The sequence below is a fragment of the Bos taurus genome, chromosome 5 (assembly GCF_002263795.3).
Source record: "Bos taurus isolate L1 Dominette 01449 registration number 42190680 breed Hereford chromosome 5, ARS-UCD2.0, whole genome shotgun sequence".
Lineage (NCBI taxonomy): Eukaryota > Metazoa > Chordata > Mammalia > Artiodactyla > Bovidae > Bos > Bos taurus.
In genome coordinates, this window is record NC_037332.1 from 111696007 (window position 1) to 111722741 (window position 26735).

The 26735-nt window shown below is 44.3% G+C and overlaps 1 protein-coding gene across 2 annotated transcripts in view; it reads left to right on the plus strand.

Moving 5' to 3' along the window:
* The first annotated feature begins 9780 nt into the window (after positions 1-9780).
* Positions 9781-26735, plus strand: part of SGSM3 (small G protein signaling modulator 3) — a 34058-nt gene continuing 17103 nt past the window's right edge. Inside the window, exon 1 of one of the 2 annotated variants that reach the window (XM_005207432.5) lies at positions 9781-9869. The gene's annotated coding sequence lies outside the window, so the exon portion shown is untranslated. 2 annotated transcript variants of the gene reach the window in all.

The window sequence follows — 26735 nt, forward strand, 5'->3', positions numbered from 1 at the left end:
TCAACATTGATTTAATATTTTTATGCATTTCAAAGTGATCGCCACAATGTCTGGTTACAATTTATCACCATAAAAGATATTACACATTTACTAACTATATTCCTCACACTGTACATTTCATACCCATGACTCATTTATTTTGCAACTGGAAGTTTGTACTTCTTAACTTCTCTCTCCTAACCCCCTCCCTCCTGGCAACCACCTGATTGTTCTCTGTGACTCTATTTCTATTATTATGTTCTTTTGTTTTTAGATTCCAAATACAAGTGAAACCCTACAAACTTGTCTGCTGACTTACTTCACTTAGTATAGTAATCTCCAAATCCATCCATGTTGTTGCAAATGGCAAGATTTCATTCTGAGTAATATCCCATTGTGTCTTTACCAAATCATCATTACCCACCTATTGATGGGCACTTGGGTTGCTTCCATATTTTGGCTATTATACATAATACTGCAATGGGCATAGGGGTGCATATATCTTTTCTAATTAGGGGTGGAATTGCTAGATCATATGGTAGTTCTATTTTTAATTTTTTGAGGAAACTCCATACTGTTTTCGATAGTGACTGCCCCAATTTACGTTCCCCATAACAGTGCAAATTTTTTTGCATGTAGCTATCCAGTTTTCCCAACACTATTGAAGAGGCTGTCTTTTCCCCATTTGTATTCTTGCCTCCTTTGTTGTAGATTAATTGTCCACATGAGTGGACAGTTCCTGGGCTCTCTGTTCTGTCCATTGGCCTACGGCTCTGGTTTTGGGTCAGTACTATACTGTCTTGATGACTGTAGCTGCGCAGTATAGTTTGAAATTAGGCAGCATGATACTTCCAGTTTAGTTCTTTCCTAGGATTGTTTTGGCTATTTGGGATGTTTTGTTTTATTTTTCCATGCAAATTGTTCTAGTTCTGTGAAAAATGTCACTGGTATTTTGATAGGGATTGCATTGAATCTGTAAATTCCCTTGGGTAAATATGGTCATTTTAACAATATTCTTCCAATCCATGAACATGGTATATCTTTCCATCTGTTTGTTTCATCTTCCGTTTCTTTCAGCAGCATCATAGTTTTGCAAGAACAGGTCTTTTACCTCCTTAATCAGACTTATTCCTAGGTGTTTTATATTGTCTTTTTGCTTCTGTGCATTTTTTTCAAGGTTTGATGCAATTTTTATTTAAATATTAGAAAAGTTTTAGATTTACAGGAAAACTGCATATAAAATAGAGTTTCCATATATACTGATTGGTTTCCCTTATTATTAATATCATATAACCATTTCACAGTTATTAACCAATTTTGATATGTTAAAGTCCTTAATTTTTAGCTAATAACCTTTTTCTGTTCCAGGACTCTATCTGGAGCAGAAATTATATTTAGTCATGATACATTTTAAAAATACTGAAATTCATAATTCCCTAGTGGTCCACAGGTTAGGACTCTGTGCTCTCACTGCTAAGGGTCTAGGTTCAATCCCTGGTTGGGGAACTACGATCCCACATGTCACATGGCGTAACCAAAAGAAAAAAGATGAAAAATACTGGAATTCATATACATTACTTACAAGGTATGTTCTTTATTAGAGATAAAGACACAAAATTTAGCTATTCCTGAATGTGTGTATGTGCTAAGTCACTTCAGTTGTGTCCAACTCTTTGTGACACCATGGACTATAGCCCACCAGGCTCCTCTGCCCATAAAATTCTTCAGGCATGAATACTGGAGTGGGTTGCCATTTCCTCCTCCAGGGGATCTTCCCAACCCAGGGATCGAACCCTAATCTCTTACGTCTCCTGCATTGGCAGGTGGGTTCTTAACCACTAGCACCACCATAACTAGAAGTAAAAGCAAAATTTGGATTTTCACTTCTGGATCTGGTGTGACCCTATGCTTACCTCATTAAGTGCTGTGTACTGTACAGAAAGATTCTTAGAGGCCAAATTTTTGGAGAGGGTTGCAGGGGGGATGGTTTAAGTGGTAAGTATGGGTGGTGATTTGCCCTGGTGAAAAGTACAATCATGAAATGTACAAACTCAAGAAGGAATTGAGTTGGATTTCTGGCCCCAATTTCAACGTGAGCACTTCAGAGGATGAGATGATGTGTTGGTGACTATTGGACAAAAGGTCAAATGAGACCTTTGGGTGGCACGAAACAGGAGGCCCTCTATATCTTCTTGTGTAACAAGATCCTCTGGCCTTAGAAAAGTCAGTCAGAGCTGCCCTTTCAGATTCTAATGCCCTATTTTGTACTGAAAGTTCTCTTATATCATGGTGGTAGTCGGCCTTCCTCCTCCATAGTGGGCCAGAAGTTGTGGCCAGGCGAATGACTCCCAGAGCAAGCTGGTGTGGCAGGAGGGGCTCAAAGGAGTACTTGGAAGCTACTGCAGACCCCTCTTGTAAGGACAGGACTTTCCCCATGGGAGTTTCCTAGGAAATAATAAGTTCCTATCAAAGGAGACCCAGATGAGGTTGAGAGGGAGCCTGGAGCCAAGAAGGCTTCAAAAGTAAAGTTCCCATCCACACATGATGTAGCCTTTCATTGATATGGCTCTAGGGCACTGAGAGGTTTAAAACTACAGGAAAGTGTTACACCTCAGACAGGGCTTCATAAAGCTGTAACGAGGATAGTGCCAGGGCCAAGGCCAGTTGACCCTTGAACCACATGGGGCACTGACCTCTGTGTGGTTGAAAATCCACACGTAACTTTAAAGTTGACCCTCTGTTTCTGCAGTTCTTCAGCCACTTATCAGTTCTCATGATTTTGGCCAAGTTCTCTGTAAAACTGTAAGCATAAAATTTGCCCCGCTTTTACCACAGGAATGTTGTGAATAGCATGAAAGTGCTTTGTAAAGTGAGCATAATTCGATGAGGTCATGACTGAGAATGCCTTGTGTTTTGTAGATTTCATCTGTGGTTCCCATTAATTCACTGCATCATTCCCACCTTGGAATACCCTTAGGAATTTGAGCTTAGGTTAATAAGCAGCTCTCAAGCTAAATTGTAGTCTTTCTTTTCCAAATAAGGGTGAAATTTCTAGAAAAATATTCCTGTAATTCTGTTGTAGCTTTTGGTGACCTTTCTAAAACATGGGAAGTGTTTTATTTTTTTTTAAACTACAGCCTGATGTCAACTGGGACCTAGATATCAGATGGAGATGGGCCCGGCTAACTTCATGGACTGTTCAGTCATACTGTACTTTAACATTTTCTCAAATAGCAAGTAGTTCTCACAACAACCATAGGTTCAGGTTCTCATTTTATGGCTGAGCCAAAAGTTACCGTGGTTGATAGACTGAAATGCAGACCTCTGACTACACCCTCACTGTATTTGCCCAAAAGACCTCAACCAACTTGTGAATTATGTAAGAGTGGGTCAGACTGGTCTAGGACTGGTTTCAGTTCAGTTGCTCAGTTGTGTCCAGCTCTGTGACCCCATGAACTGCAGCATGCCAGACCTCCCTGTCCATCGCCAACTCCCAGAGTCCACCCAAACCCATGTCCATTGAGTTGGTGATGCCATCTAGCCATCTCTTCCTCTGTCGTCCCCTTCTCCTCCTGCCCTCACTCTTTCCCAGCATCAGGGTCTTTTCAAAGGAGTCAGCTCTTTGTATCAGGTGGCCAAAGTATTGGAGTTTCAGCTTCAACATCAGTCCCTCCAATGTACACCCAGGACTGATCTCCTTTAGGATGGACTGGTTGGATCTCCTTGCAGTTCAAGGGACTCTCAAGAGTCTTCTCCAGCACCACAGTTCAAAAGCATCAATTCTTCGGTGCTCAGCTTTCTTTATAGTCCAACTCACATCCATACATGACTACTGGAAAAACCATAGCCTTGACTAGACGGACCTTTGTTGACAAAGTAATGTCTCTGCTTTTTAATATGCAATCTAGGTTGGTCATAACTTTCCTTCCAAGGAGTAAGTGTCTTTTAATTTCATGGCTGCAATCACCATCTGCAGTAATTTTGGAGCCCAGAAAAATTAAGTCAGCCACGGTTTCCACTGTTTCCCCATCTATTTGCCATGAAGTGATGGGACCAGTGCATTTTCTTGGCAAAACTCTGTTAGCTTTTGCCCTGCTTCATTCCGTATTCCAAGACCAAATTTGCCTGTTACTCCAGGTGTTTCTTAACTTCCTACTTTTGCATTCCAGTCCCCTATAATGAAAAGGACATCTTTTGGGGGTGTTAGTTCTAAAAGGTCTTGTAGGTCTTCATAGAACCGTTCAACTTCAGCTTCTTCAGCGTTACTGGTTGGGGCATAGACTTGGATTACTGTGATATTGAATGGTTTGCCTTGGAAATGAACAGAGATCATTCTGTCGTTTTTGAGATTGCATCCAAGTACTGCATTTCGGACTCTTTTGTTGACCATGATGGCCACTCCATTTCTTCTGAGGGATTCCTGCCTGCAGTAGTAGATATAATGGTCATCTGAGTTAAATTCACCCATTCCAGTCCATTTCAGTTCGCTGATTCCTAGAATGTCGACATTCACTCTTGCCATCTCTTGTTTGACCACTTCCAATTTGCCTTGATTCATGGACCTGCTATTCCAGGTTCCTATGCAATATTGCTCTTTACAGCATCGGACCTTGCTTCTATCACCAGTCACATCCACAGCTGGGTATTGTTTTTGCTTTGGCTCCATCCCTTCATTCTTTCTGGGGTTATTTCTCCCCTGATCTCCAGTAGCATATTGGGCACCTACTGACCTGGGGAATTTCTCTTTCAGTATCCTTTCATTTTGCCTTTTCATACTGTTCATGGGGTTCTCAAGGCAAGAATACTGAAGTGGTTTGCCATTCCCTTCTCCAGTGGACCATATTCTGTCAAATCTCTCCACCATGACCCGCCCGTCTTGAGTTGCCCCACGGGCATGGCTTAGTTTCATTGAGTTAGACAAGGCTGTGGTCCTAGTGTGATTAGATTGACTAGTTTTCTGCGAGTATGGTTTCAGTGTGTTTGCCCTCTGATGCCCTCTTGCAACACCTACCGTCTTATTTGGGTTTCTCTTACCTTGGGCGTGGGGTATCTCTTCACGGCTGCTCCAGCAAAGCACAGCCACTGCTCCTTACCTTGGACGAGGGGTATCTCCTCACCGCCACCCTTCCTGACCTTCAACGTGGGATAGCTCCTCTAGGCCCTCCTGTGCCCGCGCAACCACAGCTCCTTGGACGTGGGGTTGGTCCTCTGGGCCACCGCCCCTGGCCTCGGTTGTGGGGTAGCTCCTCCCGCCCGCCGCCCCTGGCCTCGGGCTTGGGGCGTGGGGTAGCTCCTCCCAGCCATCGCCCCTGACCTCGGAGGCGGGGTAACTCCTCTCGTTGCCGCCAGTGACCTCGAACGCTGGGTATCTCCTCTCGGCCGCCCCCCCTGACCTCGGACGTGGGGTAGCTCCTCTCGGTCATTCCTGCGCCATCGCAGTCTGGTACTCTGGGCCGCTGCCCCTGACCTCGGACGTGGGGTAACTCCTCTTGGCCGCTGCCCTTCGGGCATGGGGTCCTCCCGGCTTCTGCCTCTGACCTCGGATGTGGGGTGGCTCCTCTCGGCCGTGCTTGGTGCGCCTGGCTGTCACAGCCGCCTGCGCTTTGGCGCGCCCTTCGGCAGGGCAAAGACTAATAGAGTTTTGCCAAGAAAATGCACTGGTCATAAGAAACACCCTCTTCCAACAACACAAGAGAAGACTCTATACATGGACATCACCAGATGGTCAACACCAAAATCAGATTGATTATATTCATTGCAGCCAAAGATGGAGAAGCTCTATACAGTCAACAAAAACAAGACCAGGAGCTGACTGTGGCTCAGACCATGAACTCCTTATTGCCAAATTCAGACTTAAATTGAAGAAAGTGGGGAAAACCACTAGACCATTCAGGTATGACCTAAATCAAATCCCTTATGATTATACAGTGGAAGTGAGAAATAGTTTTAAGGGCCTAGATCTGATAGATAGAGTGCCTGATGAGCTATGAAATGAGGTTCCTGACATTGTACAGGAGACAGGGATCAAGACCATCCCCATGGAAAAGAAATGCAAAAAAGCAAAATGGCTGTCTGGGGAGGCCTTACAAATAGCTGTGAAAAGAAGAGAAGCGAAAAGCAAAGGAGAAAAGGAAAGATATAAACATCTGAATGCAGAGTTCCTGCCGGGAGCCGGCATATTGCATATTGAGTGCATATTGCATATTGAGTGCAGCACTTTCCACAGCATCATCTTTCAGGATCTGGAATAGCTCAACTGGAATTCTATCACTGCTGGGAGCCAGCGTGAGGAACTCCGCCCATGACAAAGGTCATGAGGAAGGAGGCTCGACATACGCAAAGGCGGGATCGAGCTTCAGGAGTCCCCCTGGAAATTCTCGAGCATTTACACCCAAAACCAGAGTCTGCCTACTTTCTGCCTTGTGCCTTCACCTACACCTCTGACTTTACGGGGGGCTGTCCCCCACTACCTCTCTGAAAAAAGAGTTAGCTTACAGCTCCAGTTAATAATTCCTGGGTGTGACAGTGTTTAACCTACAAACTCCTTTGGAAATCCTCTAGCCTGCCTGAATAGGTTTTTCCAACCACATGTGATTGTTCAGAGCCTCCCAACTGTGAGAGGCAGGAGATGTTCTAAACTGTCTAAACACAGATTCCTTTGAGTAGTTAGAAGATTGATTAGAAATTGTATTGGTGAAGGGATTTTCACTTGTTGGGCCAATGTTTGCTGCTAAGTTTCCATATCCCTTACCTGCTGTGTCCCTGGCAGTGTATTGATTAATAGAATTGGTGTAAGTAGTAGCTTTAATGTTTGTAACCTGGGACCCTTGAGTTAATTCTTTTTCTTGTTATAGCCCACCACACCTTTGCTCTGTAGGAATGCAACTTTATCTAATGCTTTTGGAGGGTGGCTCCTGACCAATCACCTTTAGAGGAAAATAAGTTTTCTGAAGAAAAGGTCTTAAAATGTTAACAGGCCTCCGAGCCAGAAGATGATGCAAATCACCTAAGCTTTTGCATATGATAAGTTTGCAGGAAGAAAGCCTGGCTTGCTGCATGACTCTACCCCTTCCCCCATTATCCTCTATGCATAACTTAAGGTATAAAAACTACTTTGGAAAATAAAGTGTGGGCCTTGTTCACCGAAACTTGGTCTCACCATGTCGTTCTTTCTCTTACCTTCTGGCTGAATTATTCAGCCTCTTTTCTCCACTGAATTTCCTCACTGAGCTATCCTTATTCTATTACTCTTTATATCCTTAATTAACGTTTAATTAAGCAATTGTTTCCTGATCTTCGCCTACGCCGTCTCTCCTTCGAATACCCTGGATCAGCCAGGGCTAGACTTCGGCAAGTTCCGAAGAATAGCAAGAAGAGATAAGAAAGCCTTCTTCAGCGATCAATGCAAAGAAATAGAGGAAAACAACAGAATGGGAAAGACTAGAGATCTCTTCAAGAAAATCAGAGATACCAAAGGAACATTTCATGCAGAGATGGGCTCGATAAAGGACAGAAATGGTATGGACCTAACAGAAGCAGAAGATATTAAGAAGAGATGGCAAGAATACCCAGAAGAATTGTACAAAAAAGATCTTCACAACCCAGATAATCACGATGGTGTGATCACTGACCTAGAGCCAGACATCCTGGAATGTGAAGTCAAATGGGCCTTAGAAAGCATCACTACGAATAAAGCTAGTGGAGGTGATGGAATTCCAGTTGAGCTATTTCAAATCCTGAAAGATGATGCTGTGAAACTGCTGCACTCAATATGCCAGCAAATTTGGAAAACTCAGCAATGGCCACAGGACTGGAAGAGGTCAGTGTTCATTCCAATCCCAAAGAAAGGCAATGCCAAAGAATGCTCAAACTACCGCACAATTGCACTCCTCTCACACACTAGTAAAGTAATGCTCAAAATTCTCCAAGCCAGGCTTCAGCAATATGTGAACCGTGAACTTCCTGATGTTCAAGCTGGTTTTAGAAAAGGCAGAGGAACCAGAGATCAAATTGCCAACATCCGCTGGATCATCGAAAAAGCAAGAGAGTTCCAGAAAAACATCTATTTCTGCTTTATTGACTATGCCAAAGCCTTTGACTATGTGGATCACAAGAAACTGTGGAAAATTCTGAAAGAGATGGGAATACCAGACCACCTGACCTGCCTCTTGAGAAATTTGTATGCAAGTCAGGAAGCAACAGTTAGAACTGGACATGGAACAACAGACTGGTTCCAAATAGGAAAAGGAGTTCGTCAAGGCTGTATATTGTCACCCTGTTTATTTAACTTATATGCAGAGTACATCATGAGAAATGCTGGACTGGAAGAAACAAAAGCTGGAATCAAGATTGCCGGGAGAAATATCAATAACCTCAGATATGCAGATGACACCACCCTTATGGCAGAAAGTGAAGAGGAACTAAAAAGCCTCTTGATGAAAGTGAAAGAGGAGAGTGAAAAAGTTGGCTTAAAGCTCAACATTCAGAAAACGAAGATCATGGCATCCAGTCCCACCACTTCATGGGAAATAGATGGGGAAAGAGTGGAAACAGTGTCAGACTATTTTTCTGGGCTCCAAAATCACTGCAGATGGTGACTGCAGCCATGAAATTAAAAGACGCTTACTCCTTGGAAGGAAAGTTATGACCGACCTAGATAGCATATTCAAAAGCAGAGACATTACTTTGCCAACAAAGGTTTGTCTAGTCAAGGCTATGGTTTTTCCTGTGGTCATGTATGGATGTGAGAGTTGGACTGTGAAGAAGGCTGAGCGCTGAAGACTGGATGCTTTTGAACTGTGGTGTTGGAGAAGACTCTTGAGAGTCCCTTGGACTGCAAGGAGATCCAACCAGTCCATTCTGAAGGATATCAGCCCTGGGATTTCTTTGGAAGGAATGATGCTAAAGCTGAAACTCCAGTACTTTGGCCACCTGATGCGAAGAGTTGACTCATTGGAAAAGACTGATGCTGGGAGGGATTGGGGTCAGGAGGAGAAGGGGACGACAGACGATGAGATGGCTGGATGGCATCACTGATTCGATGGACGTGAGTCGGAGTGAACTCCGGGAGTTGGTGATGGACAGGGAGGCCTGGCGTGCTGCGATTCATGGGGTCGCAAAGAGTTGGGCATGACTGAGCTACTGATCTGATCTGATCTGATCTGATGGGACCAGATCCCATGATCTTAGTTTTCTGAATGTTGAGCTTTAAGCCAACTTTTTCACTCTCCTCTTTCACTTTCCTCAAGAGGCTCTTAAGTTCTTCTTCACTTTCTGCCATAAGGGTGGTGTCATCTGCATATCTGAGGTTATTGATATTTCTCCCAGCAATCTTGATTTCAGCTTGTGCTTCCTCCAGCCTAGCATTTATCATGATGTACTACTCTGCATATAAGTTAAATAAGCAGGGTGTTTGTACACCCATAAAGAAGGCGCTTAAATATTTAGAAAATGAATATCAAGTAAGCCGCTCCTTCCCACAGCCCTGGAGCGTCTGTCCCACAGCCTGACCACAGACCCACCCCAATATTCCCCTAAATCCTCGGGCTGCAGTGCAGACGGGAGGCCAAGTGGGCCTCGCCAAGCCAAAACTGGGCTTTGAAGGTCACACCTCCCACCCCTGCCGCCCGCTGGAAGACGCAGGGTCGGCTTCGAAAAGAGCTTGGTGTGCCGGGTCCAGAGGCTCGCAGACCCCGCCGCCGCTCCCGCCGGCGGACCCAAAAGACTACAGCCCCCAGAATGCCCCGCGACCGTCCGCTCGGCCCCACGCGCGTGCGTGGTGGCGCAGCCAAGCGCTGACAGGGGTCGAGCCGCGCTAGCCAGTGCAGGGTTGGCACCGTGGAGGCGACGGCGCGCGGCGGTGAGGCAGCTGGACAACCCCCGCCGGGCAGGTGAGTGCCGAGCGAGAGGCTGGTGGCGACCCTCTGGGTCTGCGAGGCCCGGAGCCCACACATGCACCCCCGGTGGAGACGCGGGGAATATGGAGAGACCGACTGACGCACGGACTGGCAGACTGACGGGCAGAGAAGCCGGGAGGCGCTGCCGCGGGCCGGCCGGGCCCTCGCTCGTCAGGCGCACGGGGTGGGGGTCTAGGCCGGCGGTCTCCAGTCGCGGGCTTGGTGAGGTCGGGTGCGGGGCCTGCGAGGCGAGGGCGGTGCTCGGGGCGGGGGTGGCCTCCCAGGGTCGGGAACCCCCGACCTCAGCCGGCTCAGCGAGAGGTGGGGGTCCCCGGCGTCCGAGCTGAAGCGCCCTGGGGGCTCGAGGCCGAATACATCCCCTCCCGCCGCTGGGAGCAGTTTACAGAAACCGCACCTCACGCCGGGGCCCTTTTCTTTGAAGGAACGGCAGCCTCGGATACATTTACCGCAGCAAAGTCTTCCTCAGGTGTGACTTGGAACTTGACGATTCAGGTCTGGGGTCAGAACACAGGCTTAGATTCTGGTCAGACTCAGAACTCACTGTATTTATTATGTGTTGGGAGTTGGTGATGGACAGGGAGGCCTGGCGTGCTGCGATTCATGGGGTCGCAAAGAGTCGGACACGACTGAGCAACTGATCTGATCTGATCTGAACTCTGGAGAAACTGAGGCGCGTATTATCCAGGATCAGCCTGTGTGGTTAGGATTGGAGTTCTGAAAATTATTCTCATGGAATAATGATTCAAGATGCTTTTTATATGGGGGGAAGGATGATTTGAAGTTTCTTTTCCGTGACGAATGACTGTTACCTTGTTTTCCAGTCTTGTGCTGCCTATGTGATTTGTGGTGGGTTTCTGGCCTTTTTTTTTTTTTTTTGCTTTCTGGTGAGATGTTTAGAGCTGTCTGGAATATTCTTTACCCTTCTTTCTTATTCATCCGTGGTAAATTCAAGTTCCTAATCAGACCCTGTTTCACAAAAACTGAATTTTCAGCCTCCGCTTGGTTACTTGAAGCTTTTGTGAGTGTTTGTGATTAAGTTTGTAGATAACACATGTATTTCCTGCTGTTTTTCCTCCTCATCTCTTTTCCATCTTTCAGTTGTCTTGGAACTCTAAATGATAGTTGTATTTTCTTGTTTTACATGTTTATTTCTGTAGTCCTTGATTAGCTGGTAATTGATTGTAATAAAAGACATCTTTCCTGTATTTTGATAATCCCGGGTGCCTGTAGCCTTTTCCTCATTACTTATTACATTAACCTGGGCTTTGGCCCACTTCCATATACCTTGTTAAGCAGGGGGATGTGGGATCTGGGAGAGAGGGCTGAGGTAGGGTGCTGCTCTTGGCCAGATATAGGTAACAGGTGAACACAATCCATGAGCATTAACTTTAAATGGCTGTAGGGACTTCTCTGGCCATCCAGTGGTTAGGACTCCACTCTCTCGTTGCTGAGGGCTGGAGTTCAGTCCCTGGTGAAGGAACTAAAATCCCCCAAACTGCGTGGCATGACAAAATAAATAAATGACTGTGAACAAAAATTGTTTAAATACTAATCTTGTGATTTGGGGAACTTATAATGAATCTGACATCAGAGTAAAATGCTGAGAAAGGACCTCAGGGATGATGTTTTATCATACTGCCTTCTCTCTGTGCCCAGAGTGGATGCTGGGGACACCTTGATGGCTTTGAAACTTAAACAATGTTCTGTGTGCTTGTGTTTTTGGTTTCTCTTTTCCCAGTTCTCAATGAATGTTTTGGCAGGAGCTCAAAATCTGGTACATTTGATAATTTAAAGCCAGTGTCATCTGCTTATTCTGCAGTTTGTCTCTCTTCCTTAGCTGGTGACATCACTAATTTCCCCCAGCAGCCATTCAGGAGCTCATGCAGTCTGTCATCAGGAAGTGGAATAGCATGGAGGGTGGCTCACAGGAGAAATAAGGACCCTGTTTCTTTGCCTTCGCATATTACACGTAGAGTGAGACAGGAAATCTGGGCGAAAGCACAGACTACGTGGGAGGTTTAGAACACCAGAGTCCAGGCTTCCACATAGGGTCATAGTGATTAGCACCACTTATTGAATGTCTCCTGTTTGCTTAGTGCTGTGACCGTCACAGTGAGGTGCGGGTGTTACCACTGTCATTTTGTATGTGTGTAAATACAGAGCTTAAGTAGTCTACAGATGTAGTGACAGGGCCAGATGCAAATTCAGGTCTCTAATGCTGACACCTTGCTCTTTGTACTGCGTTGTACTACCCTACCAACACATTCATTCAAATCTTTCTCATTCTTAAAAAACAAAAAAAGCCACCTTAACTGGGCCACGTTACTTCTTCACAGTGCTGTCTTTCTCCATCTGTTTCCTTTCTACATTTGTTCTTAAAAACAAACAAACAAACAAACTCTATGTCCTTCTCTTCCCTTTAGTCCTTAGTTCCTTGCAGGCTGGCCTCCACTGTTGACTCTATTGAAATTGTTCTCATGAACTCCACTCTGCCCTTGATTGAATGCCTATTGTATGGACCATCTTCTAGACTTAAAAAGAGGCTGAGATATAGTTCTTGTCCTGAGAGAGTTTAGGAGTTAATGAGGGAGAAAAAGAATTTCATACATGTCAATATATGTTAACCCTTGACCAAGCAGTCTTTGCTTTTGGGAGTGGGGGAGGAACAGCTCACTGAGAAGGTGACACCGGACTGCCAACAGAGAGGAAGCCTAAGCTGCAGACAGTGGTGTCAGGACTGCATGGTCAGGTGTGGATTTTTAGGAGAAGGTGCATCTCGCCAGTGTGAGATGATACAGTTGAAACATGCGGTGTAGGCTTTAGAGTCTGACAGGTCTGGCAACTGAGCCTTAATTTCTTCCTTATACCTGCGTACAGTGTCAGCGCTGTGAAAGCAGGGCTTTGTGTTTTTCACCACCTCCTCTCTTCTGGAACAGTGGTCATTAAATGTTTGTGGTGTGACTACCTCATAGGATGTTGTTCAGCACGTGGGAGTTGTTCATACTCCCAGCAGCACAGTGAGACTGAAGTAGTGAGTGGCCATCAGTGTGGTTTAAGAACTGATTTTTGAAGACACCATTGTTTGAAATAGTACACGCATAATCACCTCCCCTTTTTGAACATTTAGGCTTGTAATTTATGCTCACAGTTTAGAAGAGAGACATTCACCTCTTTTCCGTAGGTACAGTTAGGTGATAACTGTGTTTTCACTTCTAATATTATGCTTCTTTTCCAGTTATAAACACATCTCTGCTTTTTCTAATTGTAATGTGTTTTTTTTTATGCTAATGTTGTAAATTGGTTTTGGAAGTTAATGTCTTTGGAATCATTACGTACATTTACCAGTAAGAGTAACATGAAAAATGAGATTGAAAGCACCAACCCAGTTATCAGCAGGCTTATTCTTAATAGATTTTTTTTTTCCTTAACAAAATCATACAACTCTTCTGGCCTTCTCGATATCTAGTTAGCCTCCCAGCTAATATTCTAAAGACATGCAGCAACAGATGATTTCCCTCTTCTTGTGTTTGAGTTTCATTTGTAAATATCCTTAATTTGTGTGACTTGAGGTTATAGGGTTAAAGTCCAAATACCACCTTTTGTTCCACTTTTGAAGTTAGTAGGATGTAGTAATTAATTAGCACCTACAATAAAGTTCAAATTCTGGCTCTACCACTTTAAACTTTGAAAACTTAACACAAGTAATATAACTTCCCAATGCCTCATTTTGCTCATCTCTAAAATTAGGGTGGTTACTCCTACTGTCACCACTCAATAATAGCTAGTGTTTATTGGCTGTTTACCATAGACTTGGCATAGTTCTAAGAATTTTATATATATTAACTCAGTCTTCACAACCATCCTGTATATTAGTATTATGCCCACTTAAGGTGAGGAAGCTGTGACAAGATGGATACCTGAGAGATGTAATAAAGGTGTTTAATAATCTAATGGGTAGTTGTACTAAATGATCTGTAAAGTTCTCCTCAACTCTGAGATAATGATTCTGTGATTGAAATCTAAGTCTCCAGACTCTGGGCCCTAGAGATTGCTCTAGAACAGACTCGTCTTGCCTTTCCCCACAGTGCCAGCCTGGTTTCCTATTGTCTCCGCCCCACACCCCTGCTTCACCCAGCGCCTTCCGTTCTTCACGTCACCTTCTCATTGAGCCTTCCCTGAACACCTGCTTCAAAGTAGCAACTTCTTGAAATTGCCTGGTCCCTTTCCTGATTCATTTTCCTCTGTAGTGATGCTCATCACCTGGCATTCAGTGTGGTTCCTTTTTTTTTTTAATTATTTATTTTTGGTTTCACTGGCTCTTGTTTGCTGTGCAGGCTTTCTCTAGTTAAAGCGAGTGGGAGCTGTCTTCGTAGTGGTATGCAGGCTTCTCATGGCTGTGGCTTCTCTTTTGGGGAACACAGGCTCTAAGGTGCGGGGGCTTCAATAGATGTGCCACATGGGCTTAGTTGCTCTGAGGCTTGTAGAATCTTCTCGGGCCAGGGATTGAACCCGTGTGCCTTGCATTGGCAGGCGAATTCTCAACCACTGTACCACCAGGGAAGTCCAGTGGTTTCTTATTTTTTTAATCACCTGTTTCCCCTCTAGAATGCCAGACCCTGAAAAAAAGAGACTTTCATTGGTTTTGATCATTGCTCATCACTTAGAACACTGCCTGGCACATAGTCGGCACTCAGTAAATGTATGTTGAATGAATGAATAGTTCCTCAACACAAAACATAAATGTTGAGAGAAAGGACTAGGGAAAGTTTCACAGGAGTGTCATTTAAGCTGAGCACTGTAAGACTGGTAGACTGTGGACATTTGGAAATGGGAGGTGGCTTTCTAAGCAGAGGAAGCACTATGGATACCAGCAGGGAGGGTATGTGAAGGGAAAACAAGAGCCGAGCCAACAGGTGGATTGGGGAGCACTGAAGAATATGAGGAGAGAACCAGATAATTGGGGCTGTGCTTCAGGAAATATTAGTCTAGTGTTTGTTTAACATGAATGGATGGAGAGAGAGTCTGGAGGTGCAGAAACCTGTTAGGAGACTTTTACAGTGGCTCTGAAAAGTGGCCAGGTCTTGGTCATGGCAGTGGAAAGAGATGCCTAGAAATATTTTAAAGATAAAATCAATAGACTTTGCAACTCAGTCAGTGTTGGGAACAAAAGAAACATAGGAGCCAGAAATTACCCTAAAGTTAGAATATGAGTGTCCTGAAGAAGAAATAGAGAAAATCGAAAGAATCATCTGGGATGGAATAAAAATAGATTTGTGTGAGAAGTACAGATTTGATGTGTTATGGGATAAGTCAACTGAAGTCATCCAACAGCAGAAAGTTGGAGATAGCAGGACTCGTCATGACTACAGATAGAGATTTATAGCTTATCTGTATGGCAGTGAGAGCTGAATCCCCAAAAGGGACAGAAATTGATTCCCCAGTAGTAATCCATTAGGAGTGGATTAAAAAAGAGAAGACCAATTTGGGGAATGTTTTGGGGGAGTCTGGAGGAAGAAGAGGAGCCTGCCTAGGAGCAAGTAGAGAAGAAGAACCCGTGTAGTCAGTGTCCTAGGAGAGCAGCTTCAAGGAACCCATGTAAGTCAGCAGATTCAAATCCTGCAGGGAGTTTAAGGAAATGAGGCCAAAGGAAGAGGATTCCATATGGTGACAAGGAAACCACTGGAAACCTTAGAAAGTCTAGGCGGTATGAGGAGAAGCTTCAAGTATGGGCTGACTGGTGAGGGAGCAGAATTCTAGTCTGCCTTTGAAACTATGGCAGTGAGGCAGGGAAAAAGAGAGAAGTAGGAGACTTGAGTGGGTCCAGGGAGAGCGGCTTTGTTGTGGTTTGTTCTACTTAAGGATACAGGAGATCTGAGTACTGTGTGCACCAGACGTGAAGCCAGTGGAGAGGAGGAAGAGATTGAAGATGCTGTCAAGGAGATGGACTGAAAGGTCTTGTGGGTGGAGGAGTTAACCCGGGAAGAGAGGGAAGCTACTTCTTCCCCCAAGAGGAGAGGACGAGTGAAAGAGGAAAAGGTGAAAAGACGGAGCAGTGTTGACTGCGTGAAGGAGGACGCTGAGGAGCTAAGCCTAGTGACCACAGCTCTGTGAAGCTGGCAGCCAGGCCATGAGCTGGGAACGCTGGCAGCAGGGAGAGTTGGTGGGCCTGGAGAAACATGGGAAAGGCTTGAAAGCTCTGAGGAAGCATCCGCCAGGTCAGCTGGAGAGGAATGAAGCTGCTGAGCAACAGGGAAGATAAGTAACTCGCGTAGCTCGTTTCCTGGTCATGACAAGAGGAGCGTGGGCAGAGCCTGAGGAGGACTTGCCTAGAGCTGGACAAGGCCAGTGTCATGTCAGTTTCAGTTTCAGTGTCGGCTCAACATGGTCGTGTCACTTCCTATGATGTAGGAGTTAGTATGTGGACCTGGTGGATGAAATCGGCACTGTTAAGTATGCGATATAAAGAGCTGCCCAAAACATTGCAAATTATTTAATGGAATGCAGGCCATTAAAGGCAGGACAGGTATGGTCTGCCTAACTCTGATGTTTTACAACAGCAGGATGACAGCTTCCTCTGACATCTTTCCCAGAATTTCCGATGATGCTGCTGCTGATCTGAGTGTAATCCATTTTGCCTGTTCCTAAGTTGTTCCCAAGTTTTTTATTCAGTTTGAGGTGGGGTAGCAGAAATAGAAGATTTAGCTTCTGGTCCAGCTGTGTCTCTACTGTATAGCTTTAAATTAGTCTTTTGGCCTCTTTGGCCGCAGTTTCTTTCTTTTGAAAAAAGAGGGAGATGAACGCAAAGGATTCTTCTAACTGCATCTTCTGTGACCCTGTTTTAAGAGTGTTTGTCCCACACCCGGTACTAAAGAAGCTAATGATCTCTAAATGTAGGTGCAGATTGTAGTATGGGGATTCTCTCCTAATTTGTATTGAATTTGGAATTGTCACAAAAATTTCTCTTTCTCAGGGCTCCCCTGTGGTTCACTGATTAAGACTCCATGCTTCCCCTGTAGGGGTTATGGATTCGATTCCTGGTCGGGGAACTAGATCCCACAGGCTGCATGGTGCAACCAAAACAAAAAAAGCTTTGAAAAAAGAACTTTATGTTTCTTAGTACAGTTCAGCAAATGTCATGTTTTGACCCTGCCTGGGCTTCCCCTGGGCTCCATGCCCAAGTCAAGGTGCACGTTCTTACACGCACACAAGTGGCTTCAAGGTCTTCCCAGAACAAGAACTGACGACTCGGCTGTGCTAGTCGGTGTGGTAGAGAGGGACCACTTAGGAGTCACTTCTGACTCACTGGTGATTGATGCAAGATGCTTAACCTCTCAGAGCCCCGCTTTCCTCAAGTTTAAAATGAAGAGTGCTTAGCTAGTTTGGGTAAATGCTAACAAATGTTATTTTTCTTTCTTTCATTCTCTCTCCCCTCTAATGACCTCCATCTGCTGACTGCCACAAAGTACCTAGGACTGGATTACCGTACTTTAAAGTTAGTAGGGAGGTATTTTCATCTCTGCAAATGAAAAATTCCCAGTAATGATATAGGTGGTATGGCTAAATAAGTGACTTAGTTATTTGAATTCTGTGGTTTGATTATATGAGGAATAGAGATTTCGTTAACTATATTTATGATTTGTTCCTTTTAAGTGCCCTAAGCTTCTATGTTAATATAAAGCTTAAAATTTTTTTGTGTCCCCCTCTTTTTTTTTTGCCAGTCAGCCCTCAAGGAGCTTTATTTTTCTCAAAAACTCTTGTCTACATATTTCTAGAGCTACCTGAATGTTGAGTTAAGGTTAGCTACCCGTTAATTTACTTCATTTTACTTCTAAGGCAGGTGTTGCTCCCCAGCCCTGGTGGTGGGACTGACAAGATCCATGCACTACCTTGCTTCTCTTTTCCTTGCCACAGTCCAGGTGCTTCCAGGCCGTAAGTCTTAGGGGAATGATCCTGGGAGGTACCCAGGGAAGTGCCCAGATAACCCTGGGTGGTTAGTTTACAGGAGGACCTGGAGAGAGTGGGCCTGCTGTGGCGTCAGCACAGGAGAGCCTCAGGTACCTGGTGCTGCTGTGCAGGAAAGGGACGGTGTGCCTAGGCTTGCGGAGTTCTGGAGGGAGGATCCTGCTTCCCTCTTCTGTGTCAGTCTGATCTCTACCTTGCTCAGTCAGGCCTGAATCTTGCCTAAAGGAACACTAACTGTGGTCACAAAGAAAATATTGACTCAGGGATGAGGAAGCAGCCCAGCTGTAAGCCTGTGGGAGTGGAGCGCAGAATGGGGTTGGTTCCTACGTCGTTTTGCTCTTTTGCTAATGCCAGTTTGGGAGGAGGCAGCTGAGAAGTTTGGATGTCTTTATTCACTAGGCAGATGAAGAATAGTGTGAATAGTAAATGTGTTTTCAACAAGCATGATTGGGGTGACTTAGAAGGGGGGAGCCAGTTCTAGATTAGTGCCACAAGCCACTTTACTATGATGTTCGATGGGGCTCAAGTCTTGTGGCTTTCTTTCCGTATTTTGGTACTTGCTTCATTTAGCAGCCTGCCCTAGGAGAAAGTGGTGGGTTCTGAGGTCTGAAAGAAGGGTGCTGTGGCCAGAGCATCACACGAGTGTCAAGGGCTGAGAGCTGAGGCTGGAATGGTCAGCGGGGACCACTAGGTCATGCAGTCTCATAAGCCAGTTAACAAATGTGGGGTTTTCCCCAAAAATTCGAGGGAAGAAAGAGTTTTAAAGGAGAGAAGGAAATTGTTGCATTTAAAAGGATTTCTGTGCAAGGTAGAGAGTAGATGGGGTGTGGAGGGCAGGGGGCAAGACTAGAGAGAGAGATCCTGTGGGAGTCTTACAGTAACTGTGACAGGGAGAAATGACCACAGCCCCAAGTGAAAAGCAGCAGCAGGTTGAAGAGAAAAAGGAAGCTTCAGAAAACATCAGGAAAGGCCTCAGAGGTGGAGGTGGGGAGACCGGGACTCCATGGACCTCAATGCCCAGGTCCAGCTGGAGAAAGGAGTGGTGGCTATGCAGTGATGCCAGCTTCCTGAGGCAGGGTTTCCAAGGGAGCTGACAACTTAGTTCTGGAGTGTAGTAAATTTGAAGGATGTGGAGGACTGACCCAGTGGGCAGCTGGACATGCCAGCCTGAAGTTCAGAGAGAAGGTGTCCTGGGGATATAAATTGGCATCATCTGTCTGTAGATGTTAAATGAAGCCAAGAGTAAACCAGGGTGCAGGGAACCAGGGAGGGTTTAGGACCAACCATTAAGGCACCTTAAGAAGTAGCAGAGGAGGTGAAACTGGGGAAGGAGACTTAAGAAGGAGAGCTGGAAGGACCAGAGGAAGCCCTGAGGTTATGACACTGACCCTGGAAAGTGAGTGCTTCAGGAAGAAGGAAGAGGTTACTGCAAGGCATGCTACTGCTACTAAGAGATCACATGTGGTAAGAACTGAAATGTCTTTGTGGATCTAATGCCCAGCAGCAGTGTTGGGGTGACCCTTTAGTACACCAGGCCTAAGCTGAGCACTAATAAAGCAGAGACAAAACAGAGAAAATGGAAAGAACTTGACCCTGGGCATTTCATTTACTATAGCAAAAGTCATCTTGGAAAAGATTGTGAGTATTATTGAACTTCCTCATACTCATTTTTTGTGTTGAATTAAATAGGGAGCACCCCAGTCTTTTTTATTCTATGGCTATCTGAAGGTCTTTTTTTTTTTTTATGTTTAGCCCTATTTGTTTAAATAGGTAACACATTAAAATGGTTCAGAATTCAAAAGTACAAAAGGTTACTAAGTAAAAAAAATCTGCTACTTAGTTCCTCTCACTTACAGCCTTGTATTTATGTGAAAATTTCCTCCCTTTTTCTGCACAACTATTTACCATTCCTCTCACTGTTTTCTGCTTGATTTATTCATTTTGCAATGTATCTCAGAGATCATTCCCTATCATTGCACAGATAGCTAACCCATCCTTTTTCATAGCTGCACACTATTTCATTATATAGATGTATTAGTTTATTTAACTATTTAATTGATCCCCTGCTGATGGAAATTTAGGTTTTCTAATATTTTACCACCTAAAGTTTTGTTGCCACAAACCGTGCTATAGGGAGTTACCTTGTATAAGTCACGTTTCTTAAGTATAGGATAAATTCCCAGAAGTGGGAATTGCTGGACCTAAGAGCCTCTAAAGGTTTTAATCCAACCTTGATTATTGGATTAGAAAGCTTGCAGTGAATGGTGGCTATTATTAAGATAAATATGATATAGATAGGTTACATTAGAGAAAAATAGGGGCATCTGACACAGACCAGAAGCAAGGTGGGTGGTGGAAGCTTCCTGGAGGAGGAAATGCCTGAGCAGAGCCTGAGTAATGAAAAGTCAGATGAAGTGGAGGCGTTACAAGCAGCAGGAGCAGAAAGGGCCAAGCCCAAGAACTTAAAAAGGAACTTGTTTGTGGGGAATCTTCCTGGAGTTTAGTGTCGCCTCCATTCATCGAACAGTCCACTCCCTGCCACAGGTCAGGCGCTGGGCTCTGTCCTACATCAGATGGGCAGTACATCCAGAAGTCACAACGCACCTGCAGTATGAAATAAGAGGCAGTAGGCTGGGGGCCTCCCAGGTGGCTCAGTGGTGAAGGGTCCGCCTGCCACTGTAGGGGACTCGGGTTCCATCCCTGTGTGGGGAAGACCCCCTGGAGAAGGAAATGGGAACCCACTCCAGTATTCTTGCCTGGGAAATCCCGTGGACAGAGGAGCCTGCTGGGTTACACAGTCCATGGGATCCCGAAAAGAGTCCAATTTGACTTAGTGACTGAAACAACAACAACAGTAGTATATACAGTGATTAATTCTGTCGGAGAAAGAAGGAAGGGGGCATGGAAGGTGGAAGGGAACACATTAGAGGAGGCACATCTGAACTAAAATTCAAAAAAACTGTAACAGGTGGACTTCAGCGATTCTCACAGTGTATTTCCTGGACCAGCAGCATCAGTATCACCCAGCAGCTTCTCAAGCCCTACCCAGATCTGCAGAATCAAAGTTCTGGGAGTTGGCCTCAGCGACCTGGGTCGTAAGAAGCCTTCTGAAGTGATAGTCAGTCGTGTCCAACTCTCTGTGACCCCATGGACTGTAGCCCACCAGGCTCCTCTTTCCATGGAATTCTCCAGGCAAGAACACTGGAATGGGTTGCCATGCCCTCCTCCAGGGGATCTTCCTGACCCTGGGATTGAACCTGGGTCTCCCACACTGCAGGAAGCCCTCCAGGTGACCCCAGTATGCTCTGCAGTTCGAGAACCACTGATGGCGCTCATTTACGGTGAGGTCACAATACTGTAGAGTCAGGGAACTAAACTCTGTAGTATTGCTGAAGTGTCGCTTGTGTTTTTACAGAAATAAAAGTTATATAAAAGTAGTTACTTTATATGCCAAAGAAATAAGCCAATAAAACTTGCATTACGTACATTATCAGTCTAAATCACTTATCTTGAAGTGTCAATAAAATGGACGTAAGTCCTGTATCCCTTGTTATGTGAGAAGGCCAGCACCCTTCACCAGGTTTTCATTATTGTCCCTACTTCCAGACCTTTCTTTGATTTCCCGCACAGTTAAGGATCTTATGAGTAGAGCAGGCTTTACTGAAGGTATGGAACACAAAGGGACAATACCTTGCAATTAAGACCTAACTGAAATTGGATTTTGGATTGCCCTTTCCTTAAGAGGCGTTTGGTCCACCCCAGGGCTGCGCTGCTTCCAGACGTGCCGCGTGCTGCCGCCCTGTGGGCCGCTCTGTCCTGAAGGAGGCAGCTCCTACCCATTCCTGGACTCTGTCCCTTCCCCTCTGTAACCCCTGTTTTCTCTTCTCCCCTACCTCCAAATTTCCATTAATTTTCTTTGCTAGGCAATTGATAGATCTCTCCTTTTCTAATCTGCATCTTCAGGGTTTACCTTCCACCTTTAAGGAGCTTATCAGAATATTTTCCCAAACAGAGGTAAACCTTGTCTCTGGGAAGCATTCTGGAGCCAACTATTAAAACAGTAATTTTCCACTGTGCTGTTATTATAATGTTATACAATTTTAGGTTCACTTTAGGGGTCATTAGGTTAATTACCTTGCTTCAAGTGGCATCATGTTAAACTCTAGCCAATAATTCTTAATCTAGTCCTTATTTTTGTTTTACAAAACTGACACTATAAAGTAGAAAAGACACATTTTTTTAGGGCATGGCAACCCACTCCAGTTTTCTTGCCTTGAGAATCCCCATGGACAGAGAAGCTTGGGGGGCTACAGTCCATGGGATCACAGAGAGTCAGACAGGACTGAGCGACTAAGCACAACACATACATTTTATTATTTTATTTTTATTTTTAATTGGAGAATAACAGATGCATTAACTTCATTTAAAAAAATCTTTGAAGGTCAAGTTTCTCACAACACTGTTATTAGTACAAAAATTGCTGTTGGGTGCCTAAATATTGTATCAAAAGATGACTACATTAGTAAATTACAGAACAAAGACTGCATAATTACTGGGGAAATGATAATTTAATGTTCAGTAGAGAAAAATATTTCAAAATCTAAAATATAAGAGGACTGTGTATGTGTAGAAAAAAAACAGAAGTGAGGAGAGGAAGGAAGAAAATGTGACTTATTGAATTGGCAAACTTGTGGCAGAATTTTTTAAATTTTGATTTCCGTTAATGTCATTGTGTTGGTATAATTACAAAGCTCAGAGGAGAGCTAACCCTAACCCTAACCCAAACTTCCCTTCCCAGAATATAAACCAGTGACTGTGTTTATGCTCCGAGATTGTCTTCTGACCTGTGGCTTACATTTGTCCCGCTACCACTTAAGTCTGTCCTTCATGTTCTCAGTGGAAAAGAGCGAAGTGCCCAGAGTGTTGGGAAGAAGCGCACCTGAGCTGCTGGCCCTGACAGCCCCTGTCCTCCCTGACCTTAGCTCAAGTGTCGCAGGAGACCAAGTAAACGTCCAGGCTGTGGAGAAAACAGGGGACAGGGGGCATTTCTGTACAACTAGATTCAGAAATAGCGTTCTTCCCCCTTAGAGCCTGTCTTGCAAATTGATGTACTTTTCTGGTCTCCTGGTTTATAAGCTTCTCTTTTCCTTTAAACTGCTTTTAGTAGCTTTTGCTTTAGGGAAAGTGTTTCACATCACTGTAGTGGATGTGAAGGCAGATACCTGGGGATTCTGTTTAGCCTTAAAAAACAAAAATAAAATAACCTTGAAAATCTGGTTTCTAAGTGTTGTCAGTTCTTTTTCCAGTGATTACTTAGACCTTTGAGGGAAGTCTTGTTACAGTAACTTGAAAAATGACGGACTTTACCTTTTAGCAGCTCAGGGAGTTCCTGACTTCACACCTGCTGCTAAGAAGTGAGATTCATGCTGAGCAGTTTTAGTGAAGTGTTAGTTATAATTGGGATTCCCTGGTGGCTCAGACAGTAAATCTTCTGCCCACAATGCAGGAGACCCGGGTTCGATCCCTGGGTTGGGAAGATCCCCTGGAGAAGGAAATGGCAACCCACTCCAGTATTCTTGCCTAGAAAATTCCATGGATGGAGGAGCCCAGTGGGCCACAGTCCATGGGGTCACAAAGAGTCGGACACGACTGAGTGACTTCACTTTCACTTTAGTTATAAATGAGAAAGAAAAGGATTCTTTTCATGGTTACAGATAAACTATGTCTAATAGTTTGCACCTTTTTTTCACATTTGCTTTCTTTGGTTTTGTATTAGCATTGGAGATGGATACTTGAGGTGATAAGTAATATCGAGAGGGAAGGCGGAGGAGGAAGGCAAGATAAGAAACTGCATAGCTGGTGTAAGTTCAGGCTTCATTTGCGGACCTCAGGAAACACAAGGAGAACACATTCTTATTCCTCAGTGTTCTGTACTTAAACTGTAGTCTTTTCAAATTGAGATATAATTCATGTACCATGGAAGTTACCCTTTTAAAGTATACAATTTAGAGGTTTTCAGTGTATTCACTGTTGTGTGACCATTACTAATTCCAGAATACTTTATCACCCCAAAAGAAACTGCATATCCGCTAGCAGTAATTTCCTGTTTCCCCCTCCCTCCAGCCCCTGCAGCCACTAATCTACCTTCTGTCTCTGGGTTTGCCTCTTCTGAGCAGTTTATATAAATAGAATTACATGCTGTGTGGTCCTTTGTGACCGACTGCTCTCACTGAGCATGTTTTCAAGGCTCAGCCATGTTGGCACATGTGTCAATACGTGATTCGTTTTTAGGAAGAGTAATGTATTCCAATGCATAGATATATCAGGGCTTCCCAGGTGGCTCACAGGAGACCCAGATTCAATCCCTGAATCAGAAGGAGCGCCTGGAGGAGGACATGGCCGCCCACTCTAGTGTTCTTCTCTGGGAAATCCCAGGGACAGAGGAGCCTGGCGAGCTCCTCCACGTCAGCACATGTCAGTGCTTGATTCCAGTGTACTGGTATACCACATTTTGTTCATCCATTCATCACTTGATGGGCGTTTGAATTGTTTCCACTTCTGGACTATTATAAATAATGCTGTTGTAAACATTTGTGTACAAATGTTCAAATGTACAAATGTTTGTGTACAAACATTGTGTACAGATGTTTTGATGTGGTGTAATTATTTTTAAACACAATACCTCTGTACTTTTTCCAAAAAGAGAACATTTAAAATCAAAATGAGTAAGTCCCATACTCCTACCACTTAACCCGGGCATATTCTTTTTATGTTACCTTCGATGTGTATGTGTTAAATACATTTTAAATGGCTGAAATCACATCTTCGTGATCTACTCCATTTTTCTTCTGTTCCCAGTTAGACTTCCACCCTCACCATTAAAAATTAAAGCTCTCTAATAAATTGTACCAATGTTTTATTAGCTCCCGAGGCAAAAGAAATAAAAGTAAAAATGAACAAATGGGACCTCATGAAACTTACAAGCTTTTGCGCAGTAAAGGACATCCTAAATAAAATGAAAAGACAACCTACGGAATGGGAGAAAATATTTGCAAATGGTGTGACTGAAAAGAGCTGAATTTTTTCCAAAATATGCAAACAGCTCATACAACTCCATAACAACAACAACAACAAAAACCCAGTCAAAAATGTGCAAAATACCTAAATAGATATTTCTCCAAAGAAGACAGACAGATGATCAGTAGGCACCTGAAAAGATGCTCAACATCACTAATTATTAGAGAAATGCAAATCAAAACTACAATGAGGTATCACTTCACACCAGTCAGAATTGTTCAGTCGCTAAGTTGTGTCTCTCTGCACCCCCATGAACTGCAGCACACCAGGCTTGCCTGTCCTTCACTCTCTCCTGGAGTTTGCTCAAGTTCACGTCCATTGAGTCAGTGATGCCACTGAACTGGAGCTGGTCCTTTCCCAGCACCTGCCCCAGGCTTCTGCTTCCAGTGAACCTGTTCAGTTCAGTCGCTCAGTCATGTCCGATTCTTTGTGACTCCATGAACCACAGCACGCCAGGCTTCCCTGTCCTTCACCAACTCCCAGAGTTTGCTCAAACTCCTGTCCATCGACTCAGTGGTGCCATCCAACCATCTCATCCTCTGTCATTCCCTTCTCCTCCTGCCGTCAATCTTCCCAGCATCAGGGTCTTTTCCAAAGAGTCAGCTCTTAGCATCTGGTGGCCAAAGTATTGAAGCTTCAGTTTCAGCATCAGTCCTTCCAATGAATATTTAGGACTGATCTCCTTTAGGATGGACTGGTTGGATCTCCTTGCAGTCTAAGGGACTCTCAAGAGTTCAAAAGCATCGATTCTTCAGTGCTCAGCCTTCTTTATAGTCCAACTCTCACCTCTGTGCATGACCACTGGATACCCGGGCGGCATGTTGGCCAACACCTGGTGAAGGTTGCATCCTCAACGAGAACCAGCAGTGGGGCAACCAGGGCACCGGCATGTCGTCTGGCTGCCTGGAGTGGCTGAAGGATATGTCCCTTCTAGTCAGAGTCTGACAAAACATAGTCCACTGGAGAAAGGAATGGCACACCACTTCAGTATTCTTGCCTTTAGAATCCCATGAATACAATGAGAAGGAAAAAAGATATGACCAGTCATAATGGCCATCATTAAAAAGGCTGCGAGTGATAAATGCTGGAGAGGGTGTGGTGAAAAGGGAAACCTCCTGCGCTGTTGGTGGGAATGTAAATTGATGCAGCCTCTATGGAAAAACAGTATTGAGGTTCCTTAAAAAACTCAATATAGTTACTTCATGATCTAGCAATCCCACTCCTGAAGCATATACCTGAGGAAAACCTTAATTTGAAAAGATACGAGCACCCCAGTGTTCATAGCAGCACTATTTACAGTAGCCAAGACATAGAAGCAACCTAAATGTCCATTGAAAGACGAATGGATAGAGCCATGGTTTATATACACAATGGAATACTCCTCAGCCGTAAAAAGAATGAAATAATGCCATTTGCAGCAACCCGGGTGGACCTGGAGATAATACTACTAAGTAAAGTAGGTCAGATGGGGAAAGACAAATACATGATATTGCTTATGTGCAGAATCTTAAAAAAAAATGATAAAATGAACTTATTTACAAAACGTACAGACTTGTAGATTTAGAGAATGAGGGAGACTGGAGGATAGGGATAGATTGGGAGTTTCAGGTTAATGGGTACACACTGCTATATTTAAACTAGGTAATCAACAAGGGCCTACTGTAAAAATTAAAAAATTCATCTGTGTTGAGTGTTCATTAGTTTTTTATTTACATAGATGTACCACAATTTTTTATCCATCCATTCATCAGTTAAAGGATATTTGCGTTTTCAGATTCTGGCAGTTGCAGCTGCCACAAA